A 13257-nucleotide genomic window follows, 5' to 3' on the forward strand; every position below is an offset into this window, starting at 1 on the left:
CTTTAGAATGATGGACTTCATATTGTTTGGAAATGGCCTTGTAACCCTTCCCAGATTGATGGCACCAACAATTGCTTCTCTAAGATCATTGCTGATGTCTTTCCTCCTTGGCATTGTGTTAACACACACCTGAATGCTCCAGACCAGTAAACTGCTCAAACTTCTGCTTTTATAGCGGTGATCACACTTGCTGATGATCAATTAATCAAAAATATTTGATTAGCAGAGCATGACTGCTACTTACTCTCTTAATTCCTATGGAAGAAGTGAGGGTGTACTTAGTCTTTCACACATGGCATCTCGGCCTAGTTTTTGTTAAGTAAATAATGACACGTGTGATATGTCATGTTTTATTGTTCATCTGTTCATTTGTATTTACCTAATTCTAAGACCTGCCAAGAACCAGATGTTTTTTAAATATGCTCTGATATGATTATTTTCCACATGACTGTATATACACACACACACATATGCATACATATACAGATTTTTGTTTTAGATTCCGTCTCTCACAGTTGAAGAGTACCTATGATAAAAATGACAGACCTCTACATGCTTTGTAAGTGGGCAAACCTGCAAAATCGGCAGTGTATCAAATACTTGTTCTCCCCACTGTGTGTGTATATATACATACATATAGCCCACAAGACAAAAAAAACAAAGCTGTATTTATAAGAATGACCCTGTTCAAAAGTTTATGAACCCTTGATTCTTAATACTGTGATGTTCCACCACTGTTTTGTATTTTTTTTTTTTTTTTTTGCGGGTGGTTCTTGAGTCCCTTGTTTGATGTTCTTCAGAAAAATCCTCAAGGTCATGGAAATTCTTCATTTTTCCAGCATCTTTGCACGTTTGAACCCTTTCCAGCAGTGACTGTATGATTTTGAGATCCATATTTCCACACAGAGGACAATTGAGGGACTCAAACACAAATTTTAAAAAAAAGGTTCATACATTCACTGATGCTTCAGAAGGAAACACGATGCATTAAGAGCTATATCGTTTCTTGTGGACTATATGTAAACATCTTTTATGTAAAATATCTAATTCAGAAATTAAAAATAACATGCATTTTGTATGATCCCTCTAATTTTGTAAAATGTATTCACATTTCTTTTAAATCCTGAATATATAAATGCATGTATTGTCTAATTAGGGCCTGAATTTTAGCACAGGATTGTGGGTATTGCATATCATTTTACTCAATCTAACAAGTTCCATGCTTATAATGTATGTGCTAAATTCCTGCAAACAAATAATAGAATGTAGGTTGAATGAGAAATCTAATATAAACAGTTTGGTAATATATTATAATAGCATTATAACTGGTAATATTAGCTGGCGTTTACTATTAACTGGTCATTTTGACTTTATCGCTCAATTCTGATTCTGTTTCTCAACAATTGCGGCGTTCAAACTTGCAATTGTGAGGAAAAAAAGTCAGAATTGTGAGATAAAAAGTTGCAATTACATTTGTTAACATCTGATAACATACATTTAAAACAAATCTAAGAATTAGTGACATTAGTGACAAAAATATTAGTTATTATTATTCATAATTATTATTCTAAAAGATTGTCATTTTTCCAAGTGTTATACTCTTTAAAGCATAGAAAATTCAGCTGCATGTTAATCACCTATAGGCCTTCTGTGAAACAATGCATAGTAATTACAGGGGGAAACCCGGCCAGACAGATGTGTAGTTGTTTATTTTTTTTTTTCCAACACAGGCATCTCTTTATGTGTGTGGTTAGACTAGCTCGGGTTTAGGTGTGTCTAAATGCGCATGTGGTTTCAAGCAAATTACTGTTCAGGTATGACAGTAAGAATTGTAATAGGTCACAACACAGACCAGAGACGTGTGTAAAAGTTCAAGAGTATGTTTGCGTGTGGTTAATTTAGGTAAATATGGAGTGGTTTGTTGGAGACCCACATGAATCCCATGGTGTGGTCATATAACCACTGACACACTTCATTGAGCAGTCACCTGATGCCGAATTAATAAGGACTCCCTGGCCATTCCAGTGAACGAAATATCATAACGTTATAACGAAAATGCCTGGTTAGGCCCTCATTAGCAGATCTAATCAACATTTTGCATTTAACTCAGCCGCCGCTGCCATATCAAGTCTAATAAGAAAGATTTCCACCCTTTAAAACAATGAACAGGAAGGAAATCTGCACCGCTGACATTCAACTGCTCAAATTCTTGAGTTAAGCCAAATGAATAATTGCATTACAAGCAGAATCTTGGCTCACAAATGGCATCAACAGAAATTTTTATTATATCGTGAGTTGCTTTTGAGGAAAATAACTTGAGCTATGGTAAAACAAGATACAGTAATGCAAATGTACATGCATTTTTGACAGCTGCTTTATACAAAACAAATTAGTGTGCATTCAAGTTCTAGCATTCAAGTTTTATTTATATATTCATATATATATATATATATATATATATATATATATATATATATATATATATATATATATATATATATATATATATATATATATATATATATATATATATGATACACTGTCGATTTTGCAGGTTTGTCCACTTACAAAGCATGTACAGGTCTGTAATTTTTTATCATACTCTTCAACTGTGAGAGACGGAATCTAAAATAAAAATCCAGAAAATCACATTGTATGATTATTAAGTAATTAATTTGCATTTTATTGCATGACATAAGTATTTGATACATCAGAAAAGCAGAACTTAATATTTGGTACAGAAACTTTCGTTTGCAATTACAGAGATCATACGTTTCCTGTAGTTCTTGACCAGGTTTGCACACACTGCAGCAGGGATTTTGGCCCACTCCTCCATACAGACCTTCTCCAGATCCTTCAGGTTTCGGGGCTGTCGCTGGACAATGCAGACTTTCAGCTCACTCCAAAAGATTTTCTATTGGGTTCAGGTCTGGAGACTGGCTAGGCCACTCCAGGACCTTGAGATGCTTCTTAGTTGCCCTGGCTGTGTGTTTCGGGTCGTTATCATGCTGGAAGACCCAGCCACTGAAGGAAGGAGTAAGAGTAAGAGTAATTTCCACCTCCATGCTTCACGGTTGGGATGGTGTTCTTGGGGTTGTACTCATCCTTCTTCTTCCTCCAAACACGGCGAGTGGAGTTTAGACCAAAAAGCTCTATTTTTGTCTCATCAGACCACATGACCTTCTCCCATTCCTCCTCTGGATCATCCAGGTGGTCATTGGCAAACTTCAGACAGGCCTGGACATGCGCTGGCTTGAGCAGGGGGACCTTGAGTGCGCTGCAGGATTTTAATCCATGACGGTGTAGTTTGATACTGATGGTTTTCTTTGAGACTGTGGTCCAAGCTCTCTTCAGGTCATTGACCAGGTCCTGCCGTGTAGTTCTGGGCTGATCCCTCACCTTCCTCAGGATCATTGATGCCCCACGAGGTGAGATCTTGCATGGTGCCCCAGACCGAGGGAGATTGACCGTCATCTTGAACTTCTTCCATTTTCTAATAATTGCACCAACAGTTGTTGCCTTCTAACCAAGCTGTTTGCCTATTGTCCTGTAGCCCATCCCAGCCTTGTGCAGGTCTACAATTTTATCCCTGATGTCCTTACACAGCTCTCTGGTCTTGGCCATTGTGGAGAGGTTGGAGTCTGTTTGATTGAGTGTGTGGACAGGTGTCTTTTATACAGGTAACGTGTTCAAACAGGTGCAGTTAATATAGTTAAGGAGTGGAGAACAGGAGGGCTTCTTAAAGAGAAATGAACAGGTCTGTGAGAGCCGGAATTCTTAATGGTTGGTAGGTGATCAAATACTTATGTCATACAATAAAATGCAAATATATTATTTAAAAATCATACAATGTGATTTTCTGGGTTTTTGTTTTAGATTCCACCTCTCACAGTTGAAATGTACCTATGATACAAATTCAGACCTCTACATGCTTTGTAAGTAGGAAAACCTGCAAAATCGGCAGTGTATCAAATACTTGTTCTCCCCACTGTATATGTATATTAGTGCTGGGCAATCGATTAATCGTGATTAATTGCATCCAAAATAAAATTATTATGTATATATAAATACACACTGCTTCATGTATATATTTTAAAAAAAAATTGCATGTATATATTGTATATATTTATATAATTTATCTTATATATAAGTATAACATATTTTTCTTAAATATATACATGAAGGAGTGTGTATTTATATATACATAATTATAGTACACACACATATTATGTAAATACAAACTTTTATTTTGGATTCGATTAATCGATTGCCCAGCACTAATATACAATATCTATGTATAGAGTTATAGTATAATTTTGAGGTTTATAAATCTGGTCCTTTAATAAATGTAATAAATCTGGTTATTTTATATCACTGAGAAATTATTATACTTTAAAGATTTTAATTAATTGTTTTCATTTTTATTTCTAATTTATATAATTTAGCAAATCATAATTTTTTATTTAATTTGATTAAATTTAGCTGCAGCTAAATTTAGCTTTTAATGCTGCATTCACGCCATGCCGCAATTACCGTAAATGTAGCTCCGTATGTTTTAGAATCGCTCTCGCTGTACTTTAATGTCATACACCGAACAGTCTGCACAGCGCCGTTTCAAGTTGAACTCACCTGTAGTGGTCACATGGTATAAGTCATAGGTCTCCGAAAATTACGAGTTTCCACGCTATATTTACAAGTTCAACAAAGCACATGAAGGCTTTTTACAGTTAGGAATCGCGGTAATTACGGCATGGCGTGAGTGCACCTTACACCATTTATTGATTTTATCAGTAGCCTACAATTAATGAAATTTTCATGAGCCTTTTCATGAAGATTCAGCACACAGACCATGACCCAATGACAGAGGTGGACAAAGTACACAACTCTATTACTTGAGTAAAAGTAAAAGTACTACTGGTCAAATATTACTCCGTTACAAGTGAAAGTTCTAAAAACTGATTTTTACTTAAGTAAAAGTACAGAAGTATTTGTTTTTAAAAGTACTTGAGTATCAAAAGTAAATTTCCTTTTTTATGTCAATGCATTATTTTATTATCGTTGCATTGTTGTATAAATGCACGCTATGCCATGGTGGTTTAAGCCAGTCAGTGATGCTCCATCCGACATGCTAGCATAAGACCACCTTAAACTAATTTCTTTACATTTGTGTAGAGTGTGTAAAGTATTTAAATTTTAAATTTCTTTTATAAACGTTACAAAGCTCTTTACAAAGCTGCTGTCACTTTAAGGCTGAATGCATGGACCCTATACTCTGATACGCATACGATATTCTCTCTCTGTTTACTCTTCTCTTTCTCCCAGACATTTACATTTGTGAACCTTTTATGAGACATGCATCAAAGTGTATGCCAACTAAACTAATCTTTAATATTTTGAGAAAACTGAAACATACTTTTTAAGTACGGCACACTGCGCAGAGGAACCGCCTTCTTCCATTTTGCTGTAAACTGATCAGTGTTCAAAAAATGTTGGGAAACTTCACATGACCCTATACAAGAGTGATTACTGATAGGCTGTCTGCAAAAAAAAAACTTTTAAAGAAGAAAAAAATCATCCACCGACTTTAAAAGCTGCTACAGGAACGACTTTCTACTTTGAGGATCTTGATAGAAATGTAGTGGAGTAAAAAGTACGATATTTGTCTTTCAAATGTAGTGAAGTTAAAGTAAAAGTATCCCTAAAAAATAATACTCCAGTAAAGTACAGATACTCAAAAAGTGTACTTAAGTACAGTACTCAAGTAAATGTACTTAGTTACTGTCCACCTCTGCCCAATGATGGATGGATGGTTTGAAGACCAGTTTTTGTTCAGTTTATGTATTTCCCAAACAAGAGTGAAATATAACAGCCACCAAAACATGGACTTGCTACTTGCTATTGCTAATCAGTGGCAGGTGGTATTAAGGGGGAGGGATGTTCTCATTTTAGAGAGATTTGATTGGACAAAATCTATATGCACCTTAGTTTGTCCATTTTCTCCAAAATTAAAGACTATGGATTTACAACCCCAAATCAGAAAAAAGTTGGGACAGTATGGAAAACGCAAAAAAAAAAAAAAGAAGTGATTTCTAAATTTACTTTGACTTGTATTTCATTGCAGACAATATGAACACAAAATATTTCATGTTTTGTCTGGTCAACTTCATGTCATTTATAAATATGCATCCTTTCCTGTCATTCAGACCTGCAACACATTTCAAAAAAAGTTGGGACAGGAGCAATTTAGGGCTAGTAATGAGGTAAAATGGTTAAATAATGATGTGATTTGAAACAGGTTATGTCAACAGGTGATTGTAATTATGATTTGGTACAAAAGCAGCATCCAAGAAAGGTCTAATCCTTTAGGAGCAAAGATGGGCCGAGGATCGCCAGTTTGCCAACAAATACGTGAGAAAATTATTGAAATGTTTAAAAACAATGTTCCTCAAAGAAAGATAGGAAGAGATTTGGATATTTCACATTCAACAGTGCATAACATAATTAAAAGATTCAAGGAATCTGGAGGAATTTCAGTGCGTAAAGGACAAGGGCGCAAGCCTAAGCTGAACAACCGTGATCTCCGATCCCTCAGGCGGCACTGCATCAAGAATCGTCATTCATCTATAAGCAATATCACCACATGGGCTCAGGACTACTTTGGCAAACCTTTGTCAAGTACCACAATACGTAGTTACATCCACAAATGCCAGTTAAAACTGTACTGTGCCAAAAGGAAGCCCTATGTTAACAGTGTCCAGAAGCGCCGTCGACTTCTCTGGGCTCGGAGGCATCTGGGATGGACCATCACACAGTGGAAACGTGTACTGTGGTCAGATGAATCAGTATTTCAGGTATGATTCTGGATCATCCAGACTATTACCAGCAACAAGTCCAAAAGCCAGGGTCTGTCATGGTATGGGGTTGTGTCAGTGCCCTTGGCAAAGGTAACTTGCACTTCTGTGAAGGCACCATTAATGCTGAAAAGTACATAGAGATTTTGGAGCATAATATGCTGCCTTCAAGAAGACATCTTTTCCAGGGACGTCCATGCATATTTCAACAAGACAATGCAAAACCACATTCTGCACACATTACAAAGTCCTGGCTGCGGAGGAAGAGGGTACGGGTACTTGACTGGCCTGCCTGCAGCCCCGACCTGTCTCCAATAGAGAATGTGTGGCGCATTTTGAAGCGCAAAATGCGACAACGAAGACCCCGTACTGTTGCCCACCTTAAGACTTGTTTGCAGGAAGAATGGGACAAAATTACACCTGAAACACTTCATCACTTGGTGTTTTCAGTCCCTAAACGTTTTTTAAGTGTTGTGAAAAGGAATGGTAACATTACAAAGTGGTAAATGCTTTACTGTCCCAACTTTTTTTGAAATGTGTTGCAGGTCTGAATGACAGGAAAGGATGCATATTTACAAATGACATGAAGTTGACCAGACAAAACATTAGATATTTTGTGTTCATATTGTCTGCAATGAAATACAAGTCAAAGTAAATGTAGAAATCACTTTTTTTTTTTTTTTTTTCATTTTCCATACTGTCCCAACTTTTTCTGATTTGGGGTTGTAAAATATAAAATGTGTAGTGCATATGCCTATTTATAAGAATATATAAGCAGTGTATATCTGCTAGACGTTTATTTTGTCAACTTTCAGGACAGTAACATGGCCTCAAAGCTAATATCATGAACTACCATCAACAATAATGTGACAAGTTTGGCAGGTCAAAAACGTAAAGTAAGCACATATGAAAACTATATGGCTGTCCAGAAATGTTTTTTCCTGGTTGTTCATGGAGTTCCCCTTTAGGTTCTTGCTTACACATAATTGATGCCTTTTTATAGCACAATAATGAGAGGAGAGAGCTTTCTTCCAACAGAAGCATTATTTGGATTATAAGATCCTGGTAAGAAGTTAAAACATGTTTACACATATTAAAACTCCAGGTTGAAATCTCAAGGAAGCCAGGCTGAGGTCAGATGTTCAAACACACAGCTTTCATAGTAAAAGTTATGTCAGCCACAGGTAACCGCCTCTCAGGTGCTTGTCCCCATGGCAACTACGATATTTACAAACAATTCCCTAATTTCCCCCCCCTTTTTCTGTCATCCTGGAAAAAGAACTCAGCTTGATTCATATTTCAGTCAAATCGAGTATAGGTTAACCAAACACAAGATAAGTAAAAAAGTCCCGTGTTGGGTTACAAAGCTGTTTGTATGTTTTGATGTCTGCCTACCTTCTTTTTTTTTAAATATACCTTTTATAATATTCAATATGGCATCTCTTTTGATTACAGATAGGAGAAATATACACGTATATATATATATATATATATATATATATACATATATATAATAAATGCAACAGATGCTAAATTGCATGGATTTTGCTTTCCAACTTGGGTTGTTTTCTTGTGTGCATGTCACAAATTAAATTCTGGTTAATATTTCAGTATTAGCATTGTTGATGGTCATATATGTACACACTAACTTACTAAACTATAAATAAATAGTAAAAATTGCTCAATTAAAGATGCTGTCTGTAACTTTTTTTGTTTTGAAGATTTACAAAAATTATATAATGAGAATGTACAACATGAATCCATTTTCCAAACTGTGTTTTTGTCTTACCCTGAATCATTGTGGTATGCTTATAATAAGTGTTTATATTGGGACTATTTCAGATCGGACTGGTAGGAACCGCTGCGGAGGAGCACAGTCCCAGCGTGACTCACCATAGACATAAACAGAGAGAAGTAGCTCCGGCTGCAATGTTCTTCTAGCCTAGAAATATAGACGCATCCTAGCCGCAGAAAATCTAATTTGCAGCCAGGGTCGTCTAGCAACTCTCCGTTGGCTTGCGAGCTGGAAAAACCAAACTCTGGTCAGGCCAATCACATCGTGTATAGAGTCGGTGCACTGTAAAACGTAATAAGTTGACTTTACTTAGAAAAAGTGAGGAAACCGATTGCCTTAAAATTTTCAAGTAAAGCAGCGTATTATTTTTTTGTCTGCAAAACTTAACAAAATTTGTACAGAAAACTTGTTAATGAAGTATACTTAACTCAAAATTATTAGTTATGTTAACTTGTTATTAGTGCTCACATTACTAGGAAAATATTAGGAAACCGATTGCCTTAAAATTCTCAAGTAAGCTGAACTTAAAAAAATAAGTGAAGACAAAAAGCAACAACTGAACTCCATTCAACACTTATTTATTACTTATCAATAGTCTACAGGTACTACACTGTATAAACAATTAAGTAAGCATTACTTAATTGCATTAAGCTGTTCTTACTTAAACCGTTTAAGTTTTGTCAACTTAATTCTATCTGGGATCTGAGGAAGTGTACTCCCAGAGTGCATTGTGGCATGAATAAATTAATTGCTTCGTTTTACTATTTTTAGCTTTACTTTACTATTTGTCTTTTGTCAGTATAACCCGAATAATGACAGCAAGTAAAATAGTAAAGGTGGTATTAATAATAAAAAAATAAATATATATATATTTTTTTAAATCCTTGTTACCATTGTTGTGTTTTGCATGCTGAATGTTGAAGTCTGTGTGTGACACACTCAAGCATGGTCAAATGATATTGTGACAAATATAGAGGGATTATATCAACTCAATTAAAAGGTTATGCCATAAATATTAGCAAAAATAATGATAAAAGATCATTATTTGACATTAAATATAGTTATGTTGTATAGCATTAATGGACAAATATTTGATATATATATATATATATTACTTCCCTTCTTTTGAAATCATACAACTATGATTTCTTGTTGCATTGCTGCATTAATAGGAAGTTAATTACTCTAAAATGAATGAAGTTCCAAGTGTCCAACCAAAGGGAACACTAATCACAATTATGGTGAGAGGAAGTGGAGGAAATGAGTGATAAATCTATACAAAATTGCACCACCTCAAAAACACTTTGCCCGCCCGCCCGTCCGCCTGCTTGTTTTTTTGCTTTGGCAAAATGGTACTCAAACCAGTCAAGTGATGTTTACTTGAGTTTTCTAAGTAACGAAGGCATAGCATGCAAATAGTTCAGATTACTTAATTGTTTTAAGTAAGTTCAACAAATTATTGGACATTAAGTAAAGTTTACTAAAAAAGTCTTAGTTAGAACAACGGTTGGATTTTATAGTGTGGGCGGGCTTAACATAATGACGGCAGAGTTGCCACAGTTCCGCGTGCTACTCGTAAACAAAGAAGCTGGCGAACAGTGGTCTTTCGAATCGCGACTCTGGAAGACTTGGAGTTGAGCTTTTCTTTGAGAAAATAGCAAAGAACGGCACTGAAGTCATTCTTAAGAAAGGAAGATGTGTTCGGAGTTTTGCCGACCAGATACGACGAATGTTTAATCTATCTATGCGCTTCACCTTCTTCGTTGCTCTGGTTGGTTGTAGCGCTATCCTATTGCGTGCAGAGGGAATTTGAAAGAACCGTTTACAACGTGAGCAATGCCAATGGTGAGTTCCCAGACCCAACATCTTGATGTGGGTCTGGTTTGTCAGGCTAATGTTCTTCCACGAGACATGCAGTTCTGTTTATTAACCGCTAGAGCGCAAAAAGTTACGGACTGCAGCTTTAAGCAAAAAAAAATTTAGATGTTAGCTAGCTTATGGCATTGGTTATGTTAGTAACTGCTGTCAATAGACAAAAGACAGTCATCTGACAACAAATACAAAAAAAAGAGTATTTAGTCAATAATACACTAGCTTATCAAGTCATGCAATCATTATTTTCCTGCTCACTGCACCGTGTGACTCAGAAGCGTCAAACCAAAGTCGCCACAAAAAGCTTCATTTCTGAAGAACCCAAAACTCTGCCTGCTGGTTTTGCAGTGTCATGATATTTCGTCTGCTGGGATCCTGTACTTTGCATGCTAACGTGAAGGAAATAGTTTGAGCCGCATGTTGTTTAATTGACGGCACTTACTATAAATGGAATAAACTTTAAAGTTTGTGTTTTTGGAAGATTCCCACCAAAAAACTTTGACCTTTTAGCTTTCTTTAGGGACTGTTTGAATATCTGCTAGCATAATTCGTATGCAACCCAAAGACTTTGAGTTCCAGATCACAGTGTTAATGCACAAAATATTGAATACGGGTAGAACAGAACAGCTAGGGTCAGTCCAGTATAATAAACACAACGACTGCCATGTGGGTATGCTCAGTCAAAGCGGAAGCTAGCAAAAGTGAGATTATGATATGTTTTTTGATAAGACATGATGATTTAACACGCCAAAACTGTTGCCTCAGACGTTGCACTCTCAGTCTCGTAGAACCAGGCATCTGCATATACACTCTTGTCGGTCGGCATAAAGCTTTTTGTTAAATTCTCACTCTCTCTTTTACTCGCTCTCTATCTGCATTTTCATGTCTCTCATTATGGCCATTACAACAGTAATGAGCAGTAAAGGGCAGTAAAGGGCAACAGGACATTTTAACACATTCATATTTGCAAAACTGAACCTGACGCGGGTTTTTTTAAACACAGATGTTATGCTAACAGCCATGCCTTTAATGTATAAAAAAAAATCATTACAGGGTAATGTTTTTGTCATTTTGAGTGTATGTAAGAAACTGTACGTGTGGGTCCTTGGCTTCACTATGGCTGGGGTTAGTTCCTCTTTTTCTTTTTTTCTTTTTTTGGACTTCACAGAGAAAGTTTCTTAGCATGCTAATGTGCCATCAGCACAGGCTGCATGCAAATGTACGAAACCACAACAGCAACTAAAAACAAAATGTATGCAGCTTCTCTATATTCACTCTGTTGAGAAAAAGAAACATGCAAATGAATCGTACAATGTTGGTTGATAGTCCCTAACTGACCTGTGTAAAATGTAGCATGATGCTAATTTAAAAAACGAAGCTTTATTTGTGTATTAGCCTACTAATGTTTGTTTTTTTTATATGCCTGGTGGATTGGACATCTTAACCATGATGAAATATGTTTGCCATCGTGTGAGTAATGCATAATAAGAATTAGCTTTGGTTAATGATGAATGTTTCTTTGAACTTAGCAAGTTCAGCATAACATGGTAAAACTATTAAAGATAAAGTACTATTAAACATATGTATTGTTCGCATTACGTACAATATTTAAGTTAACAGTTCTTCTACAAAGTGAACGCTTTATAATCAAACACAAACCCTTAGGGCAGGTCCTTTCTTACGACCCATAAAAACTAATGGAGTGAAGACCATGGCTAGCTACAATGGAACAGTAAGCAATGACCCTGCAAACCCACAATGAGCCACTGATCAAAGGCAGCAGGAGAAAAAAAGATTTCCTCTTCATGTAACGACTGCTTTTGAACATTTTTAACGTTCTTGCGTTGTCTCTTATTGATTTGCAGGCCAGATTGAGCATTGAGTATGTCTAGTGTGCAAGTCTAGCCCCTTGTTCCGACTTGTGTTATTAAATTGAATGTTCCTTTTTATCATATTTTAGTTCAAAGAAATTCAACCATGTCAAGATCCAAATTGCACTGAAAACTTACCCTTGAGATGCCAACTTAGGCCTCATCGCACCACAAAACCACTTTTTGCAGCCTTATTAGTTTCTTTTTCTACAATTTACTGTGTAGTAGCAGCCACAGGTTGAGGGTATTTTTTTTCTTGCACTATTCTACCCATAAGGCTTTGCTTCTGTTAACCATGCTTTTTTTTTTGTACTTGGCTCTCTTACAAGTTGTCTTTAACTGTAAAGATAAGTGACTGCTCTCTCTCTATTGCTCTCTCTCTATACAAATATACATTTCATTGCCATATTCATCACTGAATTGCTTCATTCCTTTTGCAGTATCGTTGATCGACTTGAAATCAAGTATCCCCACCGGACTACATTGTTTTTGACGGTTTTTTGAAGTGAAGAGAAACATACAATTTGCTTAGGTTACGTTTTTCATTGAAATGTACATTATGTGACGTGTTTTATCGCTATGGATTGATTTAGTTATTGTCAAATTGTTTATACACAGTTCTTCAAAATGGTTACCGATTTTATTTTCATCATAAATTGGACGGAAAGACGAATTTCAGTCTCCTGACCGCAAATACTCTTATTTCTGTCCTGACATGTTCAAAAAGCCTTTCTGGTGTGACTGGCATGCTAACAGCGGTGTTGATGGAATGTCAAAATCAAACTGGTAGCATGAGGAGTTTACACAGTTCACACAGTTAGGCTGTGTGGAGTCGAGTCCCTCACAACATGTCTGTTTATTTCTAGGC

The sequence above is a fragment of the Gobio gobio genome (genome assembly GCF_949357685.1).
Source record: "Gobio gobio genome assembly, chromosome: 5".
Taxonomy (NCBI): domain Eukaryota; kingdom Metazoa; phylum Chordata; class Actinopteri; order Cypriniformes; family Gobionidae; genus Gobio; species Gobio gobio.